This window comes from Diadema antillarum, unplaced genomic scaffold, assembly GCF_040938485.1.
Source record: "Diadema antillarum isolate AM-2024a unplaced genomic scaffold, OU_Dant_1.0 scf00000127, whole genome shotgun sequence".
NCBI lineage: Eukaryota > Metazoa > Echinodermata > Echinoidea > Diadematoida > Diadematidae > Diadema > Diadema antillarum.
In genome coordinates this window covers 2,083,632-2,106,548 of record NW_027271016.1, presented here as the reverse complement: position 1 = coordinate 2,106,548, position 22,917 = coordinate 2,083,632, and the positions used below count along the sequence as shown (strand labels likewise).

The 22,917-nt window shown below is 36.2% G+C and overlaps 1 protein-coding gene and 1 long non-coding RNA gene across 3 annotated transcripts in view; one reads left to right on the top strand and one right to left on the bottom strand.

Moving 5' to 3' along the window:
* Nucleotides 1-22,917, bottom strand: part of LOC139720345 (NAD(P)H-hydrate epimerase-like) — a 169,802-nt gene that overhangs the window by 38,965 nt on the left and 107,920 nt on the right. The gene's annotated exons all lie outside the window — the stretch shown is intronic.
* Nucleotides 3,240-7,811, top strand: LOC139720344 (uncharacterized). Of its 2 annotated transcripts, XR_011710162.1 has the most exons (4): nucleotides 3,240-3,334; nucleotides 5,709-5,860; nucleotides 6,168-6,299; nucleotides 7,108-7,811. It is a non-coding gene; the product is annotated as an uncharacterized lncRNA (long non-coding RNA). The 2 variants fall into 2 exon arrangements; XR_011710161.1 differs by lacking the exon at nucleotides 3,240-3,334 and having other exon boundaries at nucleotides 5,376-5,860.

Sequence of the window (22,917 nt, the reverse complement as noted above, 5' to 3'; positions counted from 1 at the left end):
CCTTCAAGAAGAAGAAGAAGAAGAAAAAAAAAAAAGAACCATGCCGAGTTCAGGGAATGGGTGTCGAATAAAGTTAGATTAAACATCTCCACTTCTGCACGTCACGCCTCATTTACGGCCGCTGTTTCTGCCAGGTGTCAGTCGAGCATTTGTACTTTATTACATGGAACACACATACACACACATACTTGTGAGATGCTTTCAACCTGTATACTTCATTGCACAAATGTTTCTCCTATCTGTGTGCTCTTGTTATTGTTTCTTTCTTAACAGTTACAGCAATATATATCTGCGGGACTAAGAGAGAAAGATCACCTGATGAGAGAGGTAAAATTTGAGTCTCTGATGTCAGTACTCCCGGGAGTTAACTCCCAGCCCCCCATCTCTCATCCATACCAGCATCACCACCACCGCCAACGAGTCATCACTCACTTTGCTCCTGCATTGATCAGCATCAATCCACGGGGTATCAGTGGCTTTGCTCCTTGGGATTCAATAGGCTGACAACTAAAGGAAGATCTGATAAGACGCATCCCTCCTCTTCCTCCACCCACCCCCCCCCCCCCATCCCCCACACCAATCAGGAAATGCGGTGAGCGCACTTTAAACGATGTGGCCCCTGTGCTGACATCCACCAACCCCTCTGCCTTACACTTCCTCCCGACACATTCAAATTATCTCTTTCTTTCTCTCTCTCTCTCCATCTCTCTTTTTATCTCTCTCTCTGTATACCTCTTTCTATATTTCATCTTGTTTCTCTTACTCTACCCCGTGTTTTTTATGTCTCTCTCTACTCCTATCTCCCTCTCTCTCTTTTCCATCTCTCTCTCCTATCACCTTTCTGTCTTATAATCATCCTCCTTCTCTTGCTTTCTCTGTCCTCTTTCCTGCCTACTTCTTCAAACTTGTTTTCTCTTCTTCTTTTTTTTTTTCAATAAGCTCTCCGTCTCTCAGACTTTGTCTCTCCCGTCCCTTTTTCTATCTTTTATGTGATTCCTTCTTCCGGTTTTTAACGAAAACATTTACCGTGGTGTCTGCCATGCCTGTAATGTGTTCATGCCTCTGCGCCTTTCCGTCAATAACTCACACACTCTTTCCCATGCCAGAGGAGCTTCGCATCAATGGACCAGAATGGAAGAAAACAAACAACAACACAAATATATAAATACAAATAAAAGATACAACACATTCTCTCACACAATAAAACTCCCACTGATGAAGAGTGTGTTCACATATAACACTTTACTAATAGCTTACTAACTATCTGACAGAGAGACAACGTCCCATTCTGAGGAAATTGACGTAACGGGCCTCAAACCTTGAAGTCATTTCCCATTCTCACTTTATTTGTTGCTTTTCTCCTGATTGTTGAACATGCACAGTGGTTCAAGATCAGTACAAAGTTAAAACAGACCATTACAAAGATCTATAAAAGAAAAACCACTCAAATCTTATAATAAGTTTTTGATACTTCCATTTCAGAGTAACCAACACTGAGAAATTTGTACCAGAAACCTAGTGGACCACTTCTTCCAATATTTTTTCATTAGGCATCCAGAAACCTGATGGTATGAGATGTTTGCTTTCTCAACTGTAAAAATGTGCAAAGCAGCATGAATCCACTATCCTTTACTTCTATCTATCGGTCATTTGAAATTTCAACAGAAATGATATTGTATTCTATAATTTACACCTCACTGGTTGCAAATCAGTGGCTGATGGAATTCTAGATCAACAGAACATATGAAAGTATCAGCCAAAAAAGGGGGGGGGGAATTCTCAAAAATTTACGGTGGGCTTTGCATCGCTGTGGCTTTGGCAGCTGCATCCCAGTCCTCAAAGGAATTTCCCCAATTCAGACTTTGGTTTTTTCTTCCCGTCATCAAGAACACCAGGGCCCCGTTTCATAAAACTGTTCGTAAAGTTACACACGACCTAAATATGGCAAGCCAAGTGGGTTTCCTAATCATTTTGTTTCTATTCATTTATTTCATTTACAACAAAGAATGACAATGTATAAACACATAATGAAAAAAGAACAATAATATGAAAATAAAAAAAGATAATAATTGTTAATTTCAATAGCTTAAGTTGAAATTTGCAGATGCTAATGATGATTCTTACACTTTAACACACTTTTTTAGTTGAAACTGTACTTTTGCCCCAATGAAGATGAAATATTGACATACTCTCTTAATTTCTAGGACTTAAATTTTAAATCTTTCTTACGACTTAAAATATTTTAAGTCTTTAAGACTTATTTTAGGTAGCTTCGATTAAAAGTTGAGTGTCGAAGCTGTTCGCAATCTAAATCTAACAAGGACTTAAACTTTCAGCCAATCAGATGACTTGTAAATGACGTCATGCGCTATCTTGAACCGCCTAAAACCGGAATTGGCGCTGGCCGTCACTTTGCTTCATGCGATGCTAGATAGCGTAGTCATACACACACATTCAGTGCACAATATGTACATTGTACATGTACTAGATTCTATTCTCATGGTCGGACATCCGGGTATTTTGCGTGTCACGGGGTCATGGATAGCGGTGGAGTGAAAACAAACAGTCGCGTGAGCCTGGAGGGGTAACGCTGTACGTGTTTTCTGCCGGGGCGCCCCGCGAGCACAAGCTGTACTACTGTAGCTGTGCGGGCAGCAGGATTAGGCCCTAGACTAGGCCTACCCTAAATTAGGCCCTACCTTAAGCCTACTACAGTACTAACGTTATATAGGCCTATAGACCTACCTGAAGTTTCTATGAGGTACTAAGTAAACGTAGATATCGGGGTAGGGCCTACTCAATGAGGTTCTACAGCACATCTGGCCATTTTCGGGTCGTTGATCCAGAGTCCTGCCGCGATTTCATACGGGCACAGGTCCAGTCCGGCTGCCTTCAACTTGGCAAAATACCGGGATCCGACCGATCGATCGACAGGATCCAGATTTTTAGAATATTGCTGGCAAGACATGATGTATGTATCTCATGAATAAATGACAAAATGAATACTAGTAATGAAAAACAGTCCCCATGTCTGCGTAGAGTTGCACATAAAACGCGTCGCACATGCAGGCACAGCATGCAGTATGCGCATTATGCATAGCATATGCAGGCTTAGCGCGTGCAAGCTGTTTGTTTTCACTGTTTTCACTCCAGTCAACCGGAAGTGACGTGTAGCCGACCGCAAGAATAGTGTACTAATCTTGTACCTACCATCGACCATTTGCAAACAAACGCTATGACTCGAACAGTTGAGTTGGTCTTGAAGGCAGAAGTCATGCAGGCCGGAGTTTTTTGAGGGCATGATCTGACGGAAGCTTGACCAAGTTGCTTAAAGGTGAGCATATTACTGTATGAATGCTTAAGAATGTGTTTGATAACTCTGGGACTCAGTAACCAAAGATAAAAGATGTTAAGATGTGCACTAACCGCCCTACATTTTTGGCGAGTTTGAGCCTTGCCGCTGTATACAGCACTGTCCATCCCTGAAGCGCCAGTGCTAACGTTAGCTGTTCATGGCTATTCGTGTGTCTATCCAAACATTGTAACAAGTTACATGTAGGCTAACGTTATACTAGTATTGTGGGGGCTCTATTTCGGTGAAACTGCAAGTACAAGTGTAATAATACAGGGACTCTTATAAAGCGCCCATTCTACCTAATGATTTACGATGTTGGTGTCTTGACTGAAAGGTAAAGCTATGGGCATAACACAGGCTACTGTAGCGTAGGCCTAACTGTCGTCTAACACTGAGTAACAGTAACAAGTTAGTGTCAGTTCACCCCTTCCTACACTCTTGTAAGGTTTAATTTATCAATTTCTACGTAGAAAGGCACAGTTCTAGGCCGTATCATGCCCCACTATATGCTGTGATAAAATGTAGGGCATATGCTGTTAGATGGGTTTTATTTTTAACGTTGTATTTAGGCAGGGAGGTGCTCCCTGGTTTAGGCCACCAATAGTACGTAGACCCTATGGGCGCTACAATAGAACTGCGACCAGCCCAAACACGAAGCCCCCTGTGTGATGAGCGCCCCAGGGTTTAGGGCGCCAATGTTGCAATGCCAGTGCAGTGGCGTCAAGCTCTGAACTGTAAAAACTTCTATCGCATGGGCCATATTGGCTGACATCACCAATTTCCATTGACTCCCATATTAAAATAGGGGGTCTACAATTAATAAACAGTTTCTGTTCCATTGCATGACTAGGTCTACTGAGTCTGATGTCACAATAAACAATTACCTTTGGCGTGTGCACTCAACACTCTTACTATCAAGCGTGCATCATGTCACTCATTTTACTGGAATAATCAACTTCAATGCTACTTGCACTCGACTGCGTACATGTGTATGTAATGTGAATGTGCTACTGATTTGCATTCCATGAAAATACTTCTACTATTATTACTTCCACTCAGTAGTAGGCCTGGACACCTAGGCCTTATGGTTGCCATTTCTGCACTGAATTCAAGACTCTTTCTTGAACTAGTAAGTCTGTTAGTGTTATTGTTGAAGGCGTTGTATGAAACAAATAATGTATGGGATTAACTCGTGCAATGGAACAAGATTTCGCACCTGGATAAAGGTATTCTACTCCAGTCTTTCTCTTTGTAGCATAATCAATGTGGTGATCTGTGTTTGAGTAGAATGATCTAGACTTAAAAATTCTACAGATCTACACTTCTGGCTGAGATGTATGCATTAAAGGTAGGGGATACCTTTTACAGACCTCCCAAAATGCAGCAAAACATTAAATATGAACCTCAGGGGACTTGCTTAGGCCACTGCTTAGAAATTTGGAAGTCAACAGTTATCTAAAATTTGAATAATGCACAAAACTCAACTACTCAGTAGTTCTGTGTGTCAGCCACACTTAAGCCTTTTTGTTGCATTCTTCTGTATTTGTGATCTATAAACACAAATCTAAAAGTACAAGAGCTGATGTAATAACATATAGAGTGTGTGGTAAGAATGTATATAGAAATGTTTGTAAGTGTTGATGAACTTTGTTAACAAAATATACATGATGGACACACATGCAATACATGGGTCTGCAAAGGTAGCCTAGTAATGTACTGGAATTTACGGTGAGCCCCGAAAATAATTCAATTCAAAATCTAACCGTCAAAAAACTGTACTAAATGTTACCTTCCACTTTCAATACTTTGTGGGAGTTTCTAAAATGATATTCTCTTCAACATACCACTGTATTTATACAACTCTTCATTTAAGGCGTGCAAATGAGATTCCCTACCTTTAAGCATCACATACACCAGTGAGAGAATGTAGTGAAGTTTTACAATATATGAGGCCTTTTGTTATTTTTTACTTTTAATATTTTTTAAGATAAAGGGAATGCAAATTATCTGTTATTTGTATAATTTGTACTCCAAGGAGTACTCTGTCAGGACTATCCCTTCTTGGTGTTTAGATATGCAAGACATCCCTGGTATTTCTAAAAATTGATTTTAACGATAACATCTGAAACAAAAATCAGAGATATCGGTCTCATTTTTTCCTCCAGCATGAAATACAACCCTCGAGACCAATAAGAAATAATTAATTACACAAAAATCTAGAAATGTGGCTATGGCGACCGTTTATACCCCCGAAGCATATTTGTTTTCTTCCTTTTTTTTTGTCAAGCGTTTCTGTTTTTCATTTTCCACTTCCTTATCACTGATATTTCACAGTTTTTGTGTTTATTTTCAGATCAATGCGGACTTTGCCCAGTTGTACCGAGAAAAGTGCAGGAGATGGTGAACAGATGGGGGCCATTTTACGTCAATAGAATCTTGCACTTGCCAAGCGAAACCACCCTTAGTTGCAAGACATCGTAAGATGTGAAGACATGGATGGAGACAGTAAGTCCTTCCGCCAATCCTCACAGATCTTGTGGCATTGATTATAATTACTGGAACAATTTCTGTCCAAAGTGTAAGAGTAAAACTTACTCATTTGTTTATGCTTCATTGCTATTACACCTTTCAGGAAAGTGAATGTGTACGAGTTTGCTCTTCATAGACTGATATTGATAATAAGTCGAAAACGTACTGAATGTTAGGGATTGTCAGAGCTGATACAATACGTCATATCTAATATGTATTAAAAAGAGAATGGGTGAAATACTTAAAGTTGAAAAAAAAAATTGTATTGTGTTCCATTCTATAGGAATTTTGTGGAATGTCACTACTTGCAGCGATGCTTCACAGACCCAACATCCCCATGTAGAAGAAAGGGAGAGGACCTCTCATGCTCCCGAGGGATGCCCAGCAGTACATGGTGCAGAATGACTATGTGCCTGTAAGTACAGTATATGCTTAATGTTTATAGACTTGAAATCAGTTTATGATCAAATCATTGAGCTTCCAATTTTGAGAATTATCAATATGCATGTTTCATTGGGCTTTTAAGTACCAGCTCATGTTTAGAGAAGAATATTTGAGCTTCATATCTTACAAAGCAAGACTCGTGTAGAATCTGCATGTACTCAGTAACAGGTAGAATTTAAAAATCTGAATTTCTCATGCTGTCGTGAGAAATGCAAAGTTTTCTTCTCTGATATATCAGTGTTTTTGAAGCGATTCTTCTCAAACAAACTTTAGAACATTCAGCAATGAGTATTGTGTAGGGGTATCTACCGTGTTTTGACAGTTTTCTTTTAAATTCATTAAATAGATTTGTAATAATATGTACATCAAATATCTTATGAGTCTGGAACATGTAAATATCAAGTAGGCCCCACCCCGATGATGGCAAAAAGTAATCTGATTTCTGGGAATTTTTTTCAAGGCTTTGAGGTTTACCTGATGAGACAAAATGTTTTAAAATAATATGTTCCGAAATATATCAGAAATATTTACTTGTACATCACAAACTAAAAGGTATGTGATGAATATGTTATTAGTACATTGTATTTAAGATCAATATGTAAAATTATATTTTAATATTTTTTCCCTCCAGAGTGCCCTCTCACTGAGAACTTAACTTCCCTCTATGTGATGCAAAGTTTATTTGATAATAATTGTAGCCTTTGTCATTCGCTCAAACGATTCAAGTGAAATTTAGTTCGAAATATCAGTAGTGCTATACATGTTTAATCTCTTTTCAGGTAGGAACCAATGTTCATGGCATTGCTGATGCAGAGACTCCAACCCCAGCCCCAAGCATCTTCTGATCTGGAGATTCTCCCACCTGAAAGCCCTAGCAAACGGGAAACGCCAAGTTGATCCGCGCGAAACGTATTCATCACGAGCGAGAAGCGCGAAGTTCAGTGATGCTAAAGATGCCACCTTCAGCCAGCCCTGCTTAGTCAGATAAGGGAGTGACTAGACGTACATCCAGTATTTTCTCATCCTGGACAAGACCATACTAAGTCCAGGCTGGAGATGACCGGAAGCAAGAATTTGACAGACTCTTTAAAGCCCACTGTGTCTTCATCGTCAAATATGCTTGGGTGCTTGAAGCATTCTTTGATTTTGTGGCGGCATATTCATGTACTGCTACAATCCCAAGTGAGGGCTTCGTTCTGGGCATTAGCCACAAACTTCAAGAACACGTCAGTGTATGATGCTAGTAAGATTTTCCGACATTGTGCCACAAACCCATGCACACAAGAAGCATATCTGACTTGCCCTGATGTGCAGCAAAGTTTTCTTAATTTTCGGTGAATTCTTAAATCAAAGTAACACAGGTAAAATGCTGCAATGTTTCCTTTGAAGATACTATCATGCATAATGTTTGACTCATGGATATTGAGTTATGTTATGTGTGCCTCACTTTTCCATTTATATTGAGCTACAAATCCATGCACACAAGAAGCATGTCTGTCATGCCCTGGTTGTAGTAAAGTTTCCTTGTAATTTTTTTTGTGTGCATTTTTAAATGAAAATAACGCAATACGGAAAGTTAATGCCGCAATGTTTCCTTTAGAGGTGCTATCATGTATGTGTGTGCCTCACTTTTGCATTTGCATTGCTACGTGAACATTTAAACAATATTTCAAGTTTTTATACATGTCCAGTTTCAATTTATTTATTGTTCATCTTTGGCTTGTTTTCTGTATATTATGTCTGGTTGATGATGAAAAAAAAAAGTAATGCCAGATCCGCATTGATTTAAATTGAAAGAAGAAAGTTTAAGTTCCCCTGAACACTTTTGTAATTATTCAACGATTACCTAATTTTCATCACTCCCACAGTGTTGTTGAGCCATTGTCCATCACATTTATTGAGCGCTGATTTGTTGCTATTTTCATTATGACGTTGTGGCTAAACACGTTAAAATGAAACTCTCTATTTATAAAGAAATAAACTTTGGTTTTCCAGCCAAAGTATGTGCTTGAACCCACGAGGAAGGATAGATTCAGCGCAGATGGGCACCTTAAACAAATTTAGAGCATTTGACTTGAAATTTGGCACACATGACCACTATGGTATATAGATATGGAAACAATGTGGTGAGCAATGCATTGCCATGGTAACAGCTTTTTTTAAACCAAAAAACATACAAAAATATTGTGGATTCAGCTAACTTCCTTTAGTCTTCGAGCATTTAGCTAGAAATTTGGCACAAAAGACCACTGTGGTATGTAGATGTGTAAACGTATTCTTTCGTAAGTGTCGATCAATGTGTTGCCATGGTAACGGCATATTTTGAATGAAAATCATACAAAAATATTGTGGATTCAGTTAACTCCCTCACTCTTTGAGTAATTGGCTTGACATTTGACACATGCAACAACTTTAGCATATAGATGTGCAAACTTAATCTTTCATCAATGGTGAACGATGCGTTGCCATGGTAACAGCATCTTTTCACTAAAATGCATACAAAGATATTGTGGATTCATGTAACAACCTCAGTCTTTGAGCATTTAGCTTGAAATTTGGCACACCTGACCACTATGGTACGTACATGTGCAAACTTAACCTTTCGTCATTGTTGATCATTGTGTTGCCATGGTAACAACATAGTTTGAATGAAAATCATACAAAAATATTTTGGATTCAGGTAACTCCCTCAGTCTTTGAGCATTTGGCTTGAAATTTGGCACATGCAACCATTGTAGTTCAGAAATATGCAAACTTCATATTTCATCATTGTTAAACAATGTGTTGCCATGGTAACGGTGCATTTTCAATGAAAATCATTCAAACATTTCGATTCTCCTGTCTCTGTTTAGAGCATTTTGGCTTCAAATTTGGCACATGTTACCTCTACATTACCTAGATGTGCAAAAAATCTTTTGTCAGTGTGGAAAATGTGTTGCCATGGTAACAGTATATTTTGCATGAAAATGATACACTAATGTGAATTCAACTAAACCCTCACCCTTTTAGCATTTAGCTTGAAATTTGGCACATATGACGGCTATGATATAGGGCCTATAGTTGTGCAAACTTCATTTTTTTCTTAATGTCCAACATTGTTTTGCCATGGTTACACAATTTTTAGTAAAAACCATAGAAATCGTCAGTTTATTTATCTTGCTCACTCAGTTTTTGAACACTTGATTTGAGAGGTGGAACAGTGCATTGCCATGGTAATTTTTTTCTTTATTAAAAAGTAAGAAAAAATAATCCTGGTTGAGCTAATTCCCTCAATTGTGGGTGGGGGTATATTAATCACAATGAGTGATAATTCTAGTTAAAAATTCAGATTGCATCACTTCAACATAGTGCTTTGTTACGAGATATGACATCAAAGTAATTAAGAAACTAGTGGTCCATCTCACTTGAACAGTCTCTTGAGATGGTTCCCTGTCATCAGTTGAGATGGATTCTTAAATATCAATAGATTAAGCAGGAATTTGTATATTCTTTTGTCAAACATTTTGTCTACCAAAATGCAGTATGGAAATGTACTTATGTAAATCCATTTCAGACAATCGATATTCAAGGAATTTTAGAAGTAAGTTTAGAATGTTAATTGTTATTTGAGCTTCTTAATGTTTTAAGGTGAATTTACTTCAGAGTTTACATAGATCTTGCTCCCTATTGTATGTAATACAGTTTGGATTCAATTGTGAATTTTCCCTAGGAATAGTGGAAAAATTAGGGAAGTCTGGTAAGAAATAAGGAAATGTAACACGTTTTCAGAAAACATTTCTTGACTAGTCCGTATGAATATGCAAATACATGCAGGTGAAAAGTGTAAAAATATTTTGAAGGAATGACATCATCAATTCCCTCATTTGGACGTTCATAAAGACTGGACAAGATCTGTTTTCTGGAAATGTGTGAAATTGAAAAGAGGCATATCTTCCTTATTTCGTAGCTGATTTTCATAGTCTTTACACCATTCTGTGTAGGGAAATTTCTTCTCTTTTCTAATTTGATTACACTGATTTTGGCCTTTACTTCCCTCTTGATTAAATTCATACTATGCATCATTCCAAAAAATCAAATAATTCTTTAAATTGCATGCATGGGACGTACAAAGCGTGTAAATCTAAACGTCAACTTAATGGAGGCTGTATTGTTTATTACACAGCATCATTTCTAAAATTTAAGTTATTAGAATTTTTATATAATCTTATATTTGTTCATAGTTTCCATCTTACGACTTAACGATGCTCACCAGGGAAAGAAATACATAAAATGAAAGTGAATCGAGTCGTATGGAGTCATCTTGCAAGATTTAAAAAAAAAAGTGAAAAAAAGTAATCTATTTGGCAATGAAGGTTCCAGTCGTCTAGTAACTTGTTTACAGAACACAGTGAAAGAAGCATCAGTAACATGAATGTGAAGATGTGACCATCTGAGACTATTGCAAAATATGCTCTGTTTTCATCATGTCGTATTTCATTTTTTCTGGAGCCTACATGTGTATGACAATCATCTGTATATTTTGTAACTTATCGATGTTTGTGAAAAATGCATCAGTTTGATTTTGTTAAAATAAATAGACCTTTACATGTGAAGAAAGTGCATCAATTGGCTGTCATTTTCAGTAGTCTGAGTTTAAATCCATGATGGATTTATTTGAAATAAATCCAAGGAAGGCTTAAAATAAGTCTTTCGTCGTTTAAATCCAAGCTGGATTTATTTTAAAAACAAGTCTAAGAAAGATTTATATGTAATCTAATAAGACTTAAAAAATAAATCCTATAGACTTGAAATTTAAGTCGAACATAGACTTAAATTTTTAAATCCTAGCTAAGACTTACTTTTAAGTCCTAAGGTTTTGTCTGTATTTACAGTCCGCTAGGACTTAAAAAAATAAATCCTTAGGACTTAAAAATAAATCCTAGAAATTAAGAGAGTACAGTCGTACTTTGTTATTCAAAAACGTAAAGAAAAAAAATAGGCACACATATTGGCACTTCATATTCCAGTCATTCATAAAGTAATGCGTAACTTTACGAACAGTTTTATGAAACATGGCGCAGGTAGCGGTCAAAAAGCAAGAACCAACCTGTAGTCTCTGCTTCTCCATATATATTGCAATTGTTATAAATTTTGAAAACATTTTTATTCCTTATCCTAATCACTATAAATTCAGAAACTCTGTACCCAGTATGACCGATTTATAGCTCTTTAAATGTAAAAGTCTGAAAATCATCCGGAGTTCTCCTGTAAGGGTAATTTATTTCCCCTGCCTTCTGACAGAGGCTAGTCAAGTGCTCTTTTATTATGTGAGTAAAGTGGCAATAAATTATATTGAATTTCCTTCACATTTTCTTTGTAATTGTTGTATGCATGTGACATCAAAAACCGTAGTTACTTAGTCTCAATGTACTAACCTAAAAAATTCATAACTTTTGAATAGATTGTCCAATTTTCCTAAAACTTTCACTGATGTGTTCTATGTACTAATATTGTTGCATTCACTCAATCCACATATACATCAAAAGGTGAGCTTGTCCTTTAAACTTCATCACTCTATCCTCAAAAAGAGATGTACTTAAAATAATCTTTGCTGCTATTTTTTATATATGTCAGTCAAACTGTAACTCCAACAGTCATTGACTTTGTCCATTCAAGTTTGTAAAGCAATCTTTCCTCGGTCATCATTATGTTTATTCTTATCTTTTTGATATCAAATCAGTCTTTTAAAAAATATATGGTACAATTTGACATTTCTTCTTTCCTTAACAAACATCACTCATCAATGTGTGCCTTTTTTCTACATTGCCACAAATTTACCACCAAAAGTGAGGTTCATCTTCTTTAACAATAAATGCAAATCATTCCATCATTATCTTCTTAAGGATGAAAAGAAAAAAAAATCTCTCTCTGCTTTCCATTGATCAGCATGAACTGACACTACATAACATAAGCATGGACACACGTACACACACACACAGACACACACAAACACACACAAACAACTCTTCTTTCCAGCCGATTGTGTCTGATAGAGAAAAAAAAGAGAGAAACAAACCCTCAAGCGGCTTAAACAAACAAAATTCTCAAATTCCACAGAACATTAGACGTCTCCACTCCTCTCTCCTCCACAAAACACCACCGAGCATCTTTTATCTACTGCGTCAAAAGTGATGGTTGTCAGAAATATTCATTATTACTAAGTTATCAGACACAAACTGAATCACACTATTGATTGGGAAGCGTGTAATCTTTTTAGTTGGTATTGATGTACAAAAGAGTGCAAAGAACAAACAGGTGAAAATAGTGGGGGAAGCACGTTCTAGATCTGTCCTACAAAACTACGGGACCTTGAAACAGTATTGTCACCAGAATTTAGATGTTGTTCAATACACTCACACTGCATGGCCAGCTAAGCCTTATATACCCAGTTTGTCCTCTCTCCACTCCCTGTACTTTCTCAGTAAGTTCAAATAGAAACAAGCGGCAAGGCTCAAACTGGGTAATGCCTTGCACAAGCCAAAGGGGGGGGGGGGGGGCGATATTAGCATCTCGTAAATTAAAATTCCTGCAATCTCTCTCAATTTCGGGGCGAGCGCCAACAAAATCGGCTATGCATTCTGAATGAAACAAAAGCGGCGGACTCTACTCGGGCAATCAAAGGATTTGTCTCGTATATTTTGGCATCTGGGTTGCACATATGGTGATGACTACCCCTAGCTCATATGTCCAATGTGTACCTGGCTATGGTAATTTCACAATTTTATTAAGTGTTGCCCTAGAAATATACACAGTGTACATCATGTGCAATATTCAGAGCATACAAATCGCCACAATGCACAAACGTTGTCGATTCTTTCCACTTTCTAGCAAGACAACAATACTTGTGATTGCGCACTGCCAAATAAAAGTTTTTTTTTCAATGATTGTTTTCCATTTCAAGAAATTTCCCCTGCTTTCATGAATGGTATCTCATATTGTGCTCGTGTACACACACAAAAAGCATACCATTAGTTAGTAATTTTTAATGGCTTTGGGAGCACATTATATCACATGATTCAGACAAATTTGATTTAGTGAACTGAATTTCTTCATACTATATTTCTATTCTCACCTTTTTTTTTTTTTTTGGTATATATCATTTAGTGAAATGAAAGTAAGATGTGGAGATGAAGTTTAAGCATGTGTTCACCATCATATCACTACATTTATGAATGCTGAAACCCATGACTTGAACTTTGATATATGTGACCCTGCATCACAAAACCAACAAAAAGTTGCACATCCTGATTTTATGCAAGGATGTAAAACAGGTGAAATGGGCAACCTAGTCACTTCTTAGTTTACCATGTTTTCTGGGAGCACAATTCTTTTTCTACATAACTGTTAAGTTTGGGATCATAAAATGATGGTAAACTGTCTTTTCTTTCGGCACTTTTTCTGGAACATTTTTTTTACAGCCTTTGTGATTAGGTACGTCTTAAATTTCCCTTTTCATTTCCTAAAAACCCTTTCAACACTTTTTAATTTTCAACTCTAATAACACTTGAAAGGCTATTGCTATTGCATTGGAGGTCAGTATAAGTCATGATGAATAGAACATACTATATTAGTATCCAGGGGTCCGTTTCATGAAGCTATCACATAAAAGCTATCACATAAATCTTAGAATGGCCAAGCCGCTCTTAAGCTAGGAGAGACTTTCACAGAGAAGTAAAAACCATTTCACGAAGTCTCTCCTAAGCTATGAGAGACTTTAATTTTTTCAATCGTCATGTTCGAGGGTAATACTAATTAACATATTATTAGCATAATGATCATTAACGTATTCTCCCTATTGTGTTACATGCGGTGAGCACTCGCTACATAGACATAGCATGTATACACATAGTGTATACAGCGCAGAGGCAACAGATCTACCACGGAGGCAAGATCCTGAAGGCTAAGTTGCATTCTACACCGCTACCAGTACATATTTCTATTAGTGAGTATATTTAAAGCTGTCTGCAATTGAAAAGTAATGCATGTGGATTCATAATGTGATATTATTTGGATATATTTTTGTTCGAATCTTCTACAATTCTCCAAGGGCTAGCTAGATGTAGATCTAATCTTACCGGTAGTAGCGTTATCACAATAGTCCCACGTAGGTACATCGCCGTTTGTTTGAATGACCAAATGGCCAGCTGAGTTTTTAGGTAGTTTGTTAGCATGGTAGGGTCTAGGGCTACTACAACTTCTAACTAGCTACAAGTAATAGTGAAATGTTTGTGGGTTGATTTTTAGCATGCAGATATTTCATGAGAGCAATTGCCCGATTTGTTCATGTATGGGTGAATCGCAGGTAACTTAAGGCGTGAATAGTGAAGGGATCGAAGAAGAAACCGGAAATTTCATAAGTAAAGAATTGGTCTGCATTTTATTATTAATATTATATTTTTGAAGACGTGTCTAACATTGAATAATTACACTGTCACTAGCTGTGTGGATAGTATTCAGAAGTGATACAAATTTTCTGTTTTGTGTCAAATCGACAGGAAAGATCTGGGTTTTTTTTTTCAGTCTAGAAAATCTCAGATTATTTTGTCTAACAGAATTATGGGCCTAGCCTAAGCCTAATGTTTTTTAGGCCCTAACGTGAACTTATAGCGTTAGCATTTACACTACAGAGAACCAGCTGTACGTTACCTGTGTCATTGTTACGTTTACAAGTCCTAATGTTACTATCTAACGTTACTAATATAGGTCTACAACAAAAACTTGTAAAATACTAGGGGTTTAAATAGGGGTTATAACTGCAACCAGCCCGAACGCGAAGCACTGTGTACAACTAACAGGGAGTGCCCTGGGGTTAGGGCCGGTAGTACTATCTGGAGAGTCCGACAGTGGTTAGACTAACTAGATCAAGTAGTAATAGTAGGGCCTAGTAGTAGTACGTAGATCCAGGTCTACACAGAATATGAATTGGAAACCATGGTTCAGATCTTGGTTCAGACTTGAAAGCTATCTTCAACAATTCTAAGTGCATACAGCACTGTAATCGCAATGCATGTGTCACAATAAGATAGAGAATGATGTTTACCTAAAGTCATTGGCACGGAACCTCTAGAATTCTACTGCTATACTACCAGATGTCTATAGATCTAGAATCCAGTGGTATAGTGATCCTGAGTAGCACCTACTGACCTAGATACTACTTAACCAGTGTATACCAAAAGTATAACCAGACTAGACCCTTTGCCTTGGTATTCTTAAACATATTATCATTAACATAAGTAGGCCTATCACTCATCAGTAAGGAAGTTAATAGGTCTTCTAAATAGTGCTATCTATCTAGGCAGTTAGTAGATTCTATAGGTCCATACTCCGATGCTAGTACCGCTTACACAACTTCTTTTAGCAATTTAATTGATGATGATGACATGACAACAGTTGATGATCAGAGTCAGACTGTGGCTGCATCTCAGGCTGTAACTGCGACCAACCCTAAATGTGAAACCACAGTACAGCTGGTCCTACCAGATCTTAGGTAGATGTAGACCTTGCAACATGGATGCCTATCGACAAGATCTAGAACCTCAAGAAGTCATAATACCCTAAACTATTTATATAGGCTTACACATGTTGAATTGAGACAACTCAAATACTAGTAGTATGTCTTTTAATCATCCCCCCAAAAATAATAATAATATAAGGTCCTTTATATATTTAAACTGCAAAAACATGTGAACTGATTTCAAATTTCATGCAGATTCTAGATATTGTGTGTAAAATCTTGTATAATCAAACAACAGTTTGAAAACACATTTTCTATTTTGTATTCACATTTTTAATTATAATGTTAGATATGGAACATCAGTCAGACTGCTACAATCAGACTTCTTCATCTAATAAAGCCCAGAGTCAGTTGCTGAACTTCACTGAACACAGAACCAAACTGCTGAACTTCCATCTTCTCCACAGCTAGACTGCTACTGAACTTCGTCGAGACTTACGATGTATCTACCAGCATGGTCACCTTCAACAGAATGCAAGTATTTTAGCTTATAATACTATTTTAGCAGACAACATATCTGTATATTTTCAAATACTACAATTGCAAATTATTTACATTTGGACATCAAATTGTCTCTGGATTTTTAGTTGAATAGTGTTAGACAGGAAATATTGAAAACAATGTTTGCTGTAATGTCCATCTTGGAAATTGAAAACAAACATTCTTATCCAGTGAATAGTGACCCTTCTAGAAACAACTGTTTTTTGCATTTTTTATTTCACTATCTGTAGAATATTACATACTGATCCAATTGAAAAGAGATAATTCATGGAAGGGGGGGGGGGGGTACCTGCATGTCTACATGTATCAAGCTCCTGAAACAAACTTTAGCAGTCACGTTATCTTAATAATGTAGGCCCTACTATGATTGTTTATTTACCCTCTCCCTTTTCTAGTATCAAAACCACCTTATGCTCTTACAATGTTTGAAACAAGAATATTCGACATAGCTAATCATTTTAAACTGTGAAAAGTCCTATTTATAGCTTATGGATCAGTAGATACTAGTGAATTCATTCTTTCAAAATCAATGGTAGGGCTTTTCAATTTGATTGCTATAGCTTGTTATAGCAAAGGCAAAGCACCCATCTCTAACATACTTTCTAATGTCCCATGTCCTGCACTATTGTTTTGTTTGTAAGATATTAACTGTTCTTGTATATTGAATAAACTCCAAACAGCCAAGGACCAGACAACATGTGAACTTCATCCACTTCAGAGTTAAGGACTGGGGGCAAGATGCAAATGGAAAAGTCAAGTGACAGTGTCATGGATATTCCACCATCTTCATTTTGGTGTGTTAAATGATTATTTTTAGCTATTGAAGCAAGTTGAGAAATCATGTTATCTTGATCATCTACAGTTGGCAGCAAAATTATTCAGCCCCTCTCTTGCATGTTGGACACTCTGGCATAATGAATTACATTATAACTGAGATCATTTCTAAATCATACAAGTGGTGATAAGATAGTTTGCTACAAGTAAATAACAGATCAGTAACCTTTGATTTGCATAATATAGTTACAAACTTTGATCATTCATGTATAAAGAGATATGGTCCAGTGAGCACATTTATGGTCATTTTCAGTCCTTTCAGTGATCACTGAAATGCTTCGTTGAATATGGTTTGTTCACTCAATGTTTTGATAGGTGACACAATATGATGGAATTTGATGTAGGATTCTTAATATTTCAATTGGCATTTTGTCATTGTACAAAAATATTTAGATGAACTCATTTCTAGTGAAAGTTGCCACCATAGAGTTTGTACAGAGGTTTAGCCGTGATATTAATAATTCAAAGTTTAAGTCATGTCAAAATGAATATAACCCAATGAAATGCTAAGAGTTGTGTAAAGAATGGCAAGATACTATTTAAAATTCCATAAAAACAAAAGAAATTAATCGTTATCATCAGACCATAACACGTCATGCTTCAGTGATCACAGAAAGGTCTGAAATGACCATAATGTGCTCACTGGACCTTATCTCTTCATGCATGAATGATCAAGAGTTTCTAACTATATGCAAATCAAAGACTATTGATCAGGTAGGCATTTGTCATAAATTATCTGTTCACCACTTGTATATGATTTAGTAATTGTAATGTTATTTATTTTGCTATAGTGTCCATAATGCAAGGGGGGTGAATAATTCTGCTGCCAACTGAATAAAGTGAATGCTTGTTATTAATTTCCCCTCTCATTCATTACTAAAATTACCTCATACTCTTACAATTTGCTAACAGGGGCTCATTACATAGTGATTCAAACTTTGAAAACTGGCAATTACAACTTGTTGTTCACATAATATATCTTACAAAATTGATAATCATCAATGAACATTTTGTTATTATTGCTTGTTTTAATAAAGATGTACACTCATCTCAAATATTTTCCAACTATCCCATTTGTGCATCCGATGTTTCTGTTTGTATGGTATTTAACTGTTCTTATATTTGCACACCCAAAGGCCTGAAGAGAGCTGAACCTCACCAAGCCGTGGGACAGACAACTGCAGCTGAACTTCACCCAGGTCAGAGTCAGACTACAATTGGACTACGAACTGTATAGCAGCATCTTATCTACGACAGAACACAGGTATGCTTTTCTCAAATTAAACTTGAAAGTATAAAGATTTTACAAAATAAACAACTTGAATAATAGTTGAAAAAGGGCAACCTCTGTTGATGACATATCAGTTACAGGTAATTCGGTCTTTCTTATTTTAGCAATTATTGTAGACTTGGTGGACAAACAATGTCACCTCTATATGTGAACTGTTCCATATGAGAAATGAAGAAATTAGTGCATTTCTACACCCCAGTTGGGAGTTGATTTGATGTTTATGTCTATATCAGCCACAATTGGGAATTCAGTACGGCTTACATTAGTTGATTAACGCACTGACATAGCAATGCAGCTGATTTATTGCATAACCCATTGAATCATCTTTCTGTTTATTTTGGAACCCCCAGCTTGCCTGACATAAGTTACAATCCTTTTTAAAAAGTCATGAATGTATAACGTTCTGTCAGACGAGTGTTTAAAGTCACAATCACATTCTCTTTTTGAGTCTGTGTCACACCTTTTTTGTTATCAGGAAGAATCTGCTACACTAATTCTTGTGTATGACATCCCAGACGATTTTCTTAGTTTTTTTTTCGTAGATGCTGTTAAACTGTTTCTAATATACTGTATAAGAAATTGCTGAAAAGTAGTTCTGTGTAATGATATGTGTGCCAGTCGTGTGTGTATTCATTCAACTGTAAGCCCACATATTTTAACACTCTGTATAATGTCAGGCAGAGGGGATGAATGGCGTGTCATAAAATTTCAGTATGTAACCAATATTTGTTTTTCCATATTTGTATTTCTTTTTTCTTTCATATAGATTCTCAAGGCATGGAGCTTGCCGAGGGTGATGCAGACAGGTTGAATGCAACATATGATAGTTTTTACCGCTGTAAATATATATATATATATATATATTTATATGAATTTAATCTTTCAAAATCAATGTATATATAGTGAAACCCCGTTATAACGAGGTCCATGGGACCGCCAATATTGCCTCGTTATAACCGGTTCCTCGTTATAACCGTACGCACTAAAAACAAAGAAAACATAAGCATGGAGTCACATATACCAAGCAATCAAACTTATGAGCAGTCTTTGTGTTGTTATTACACAAGTAAATGGATCATTATTATTGAGAAAGAATAAAAAGGAATCATTTGTGAGTTGATACCAAAAGAATTTAAAAAAAGAAGGGGTTGAAAACGCGTTCTTTGTTTTTCTTCTGAAAATCTCTTCGCGTGTGTTGTGCATGCTTTCTCGAAAAGTGCACGGCAGGGTTGAATTCGTAATCCTTTCTACACCTATCTCTTCCTCGTGTATTGAACCATTCTGAAAGAAGGAAAATATCATTTGTGAAACACAGTATGAAATTTTAATAAACAAAATCACATTGTATTAAAAACATTTGTTACTTTTTTTCTGAACATGGGTGCAAGCAGAGTAACATGCATTATTAAACTTATTTTACACTGTGTGCGCCCAGCGGGATCGCGATGATTACATTATTAATCATTTAGGCTGTATTCCATGATGTTTGCACCAGCAGGGGTTGAAAATGCATTTTGTATTTTTCTCCCCAAAATCTCTTCGCATTTTGTACATGTGTCCTTGAAAGGTACACGACATGGTTGAATTCGTGATCCTTTTTACGACTATCTCTTCCTCATTATAACGGACCATTCTGAAAGAATGAAATTATTCATTTGTAAAATACAGTGTGAAATAATATGAACATCACAACTGATTTCATTAATTATTTCGGCTGTAATCTTTTACGTAGTATACACATCAATGTTTCACAACCAGCAAAACAACTGGAAGTCGGAACTAACATGGAAAGGATTATGATTTTGCAGAGGTTGTGCTTTTCTAATATACAAATAGTTTAGGAGAGTCCATCTGAATTGAGTTGTACATCATTTTAAATCATAGAGTCTGCTCTTTCAGAAAGAGGATTGAGCTTTTAACTTTTTGGAAGATACTAAGAAACCACTAATGAAGTGCTACAGAGCATACCATTCTCAGAGGAATTCAAAGTTCATTTGATGAAAATCGATTTTGAAATGGCTGAGACATCCAAAAACAAAGTAAAACAAAGTAAAAGCGATTTTAATGAAAGGTTGGTTCCACCTTTTATTAGGAATCGCTTTATTTTGCATATTTCAGCCATTTCAAAACCAATTTCATCAAGTAAACATTGAATTCTTCTTGGAATTATGTGCCCTTTCATATTTCAGAAGAGGTTTCTCATTATATCACACACACAAAAAAAATCTGAAACCAGGTCTCAACCAAAACTACACCATCCCTTTAACCAGAAATCCATGTTTGGTGACTTTTTGTGACTTTTTTGGGGTTTTGTGATGCAGAGTCACAATTGCAGTGTTAGATATGAAGCTACAATCAGATTATTGCAGTTTGACTGCTGAACTTCACTCAGAGTTTTGTCATAGATGAGTCCATAGGTGATGGCATAAGTGCTTTGCCAGGCATTAACCAAAACCAGAAATGAGACAAATCCCCCTTAGAAGAAAAGAGAAACAAATGCATTGCAAAACAAAACAGAACAGCTAAGCATGCAAAAAAGTCGGTGAAAAGCAAACGGGTGAATCGAAGCACACTAAAAAAAAAAAAAATAAAAAAAATAAAAAAAAGATTAAAAAAAACCGAAAAGAAGATTTATAGTAAAGTGGAAGAAACCATTTTAAAATGGACAAATGCAAATCTCTGTCAGCACATAACAGCCTGATTTCTGATTGCTTTGATGAATAAAAGCTATTGTGTAATAGACAAGGTCATTATTATTAGTACTATTATCATAATTAGTATTCTGATGTAGGGAACCTCAGAGTGCAAAAAGAGTGGATTGCAACACATATCATTGTATGCTTACCAAATATTTGCAATGATAGAATTGCTTGAAGTTCAGCTGCTTTCACAATTTGATTAATAAACCATGAAAATATTTCAAATGATTATGAAAGATGTGTTGAGGTATAAGTGATCCAAACATAAATACATCAGTGAACGTTGCAGTGCATTATTTTTGTTATTGTTTCCAGGCGTGTGACGGCAAACTTTATGTAACCAAGTTAGAAAATTATATCTATGCGGGTAATTATAATTTGATCAGAAAGATATAATTAAAAATAACTTATTATGTAGAAATGAAGTAGAGTGTAATACCAGAAAATACTGTGAGTGATAATAATTTCACAAAGACTCTTACCAGTATCATCATTGTGGTTATGATAATTGTGCTGTGATTATGACAATATTGAATAATGAAATACATGTTTTTTAAGATCAGATTTTCCAATGAATCAGGCAACCAGAATATGAAAATTTGACAGCAACAACTGTTTCAATAGTTTCTGCAGTTACATAATCTGTCACATGACATGTAGTTAAATTGTGTAGAACTAATATTAACCCTATAAAGCCCAAGGGGGGGGGGGCACATTGTGCCCCCCTACCAGATTTTCATTCGCCACTCCTTCGCCCTTTATCCAATTTTAACCAAATTTGGTGACTTTTCCTAAAATCTTATTCCGAACGTTTTGATATATAATTTAGCTATATTTGATATTGCTGGTTGCCATGGCAACCATAAACTGACAACCATGTCAGTCAGATTTTTGCGTATTTTTCTGTTCCAATTCAAATTTACAATATTATAATGTATGAAATGGGCGTTTCTTGGCTGAAATTTGCTGAAGAAGCAGAATGTGAAGTAATTATGGCCTTGAAATGTTTTTCCTATTAATTCCTCTGTTTTTCTGTGCCAACAGCATAAAACAATAGATATAATAGAGATGCTTGAAAATAACAGTATTTTCCAAAGATTGACGTTCTATTTTGTGTCATTTTGATTCCTTCACCCAAATTATACCTCTAATATCATTTGTTTATCACATTATCAATCTGCAAACTTAAAATTCCAATATTATGGGAATATGAAATATGATTACTATGCATGTACCTATCCCAAACAATACATCATAGGTCTCATAATGTATTTCTTTATTTTGTTATGAATAGCGCCCCCATGTGGTGACCTTGAGAAATTTCAACCATAACAAATAATCAGCTTTGACTTGCACATCATTTGTGGCAAATATGAAAAATATTGGTCTATGATAAGACATATATACTGGGGATAAAAAAATTATACAGAAAAATCATGTTTTTAGCATATTTCCTATGTATTTCTTTATATTTTGATAAATAGCGCCCTCTATGGGTGACCTTGAAAAAACTCAAGTATGCGGTCATGTAGAGCATGAGTTGCTCTACCCATGTGCCAAATATGACGATGAGACATCAAACAATAACAAAGTTATATAGGGGGCACAATGTGCCCCCCCCCCCCCCCTTGGGCCTGGGAAGGGTCAAAATAGCTTGGGGTTAATAGGGTTAATGAGTATGAAATTGATAGTGGTGAATGAATAAAATAAT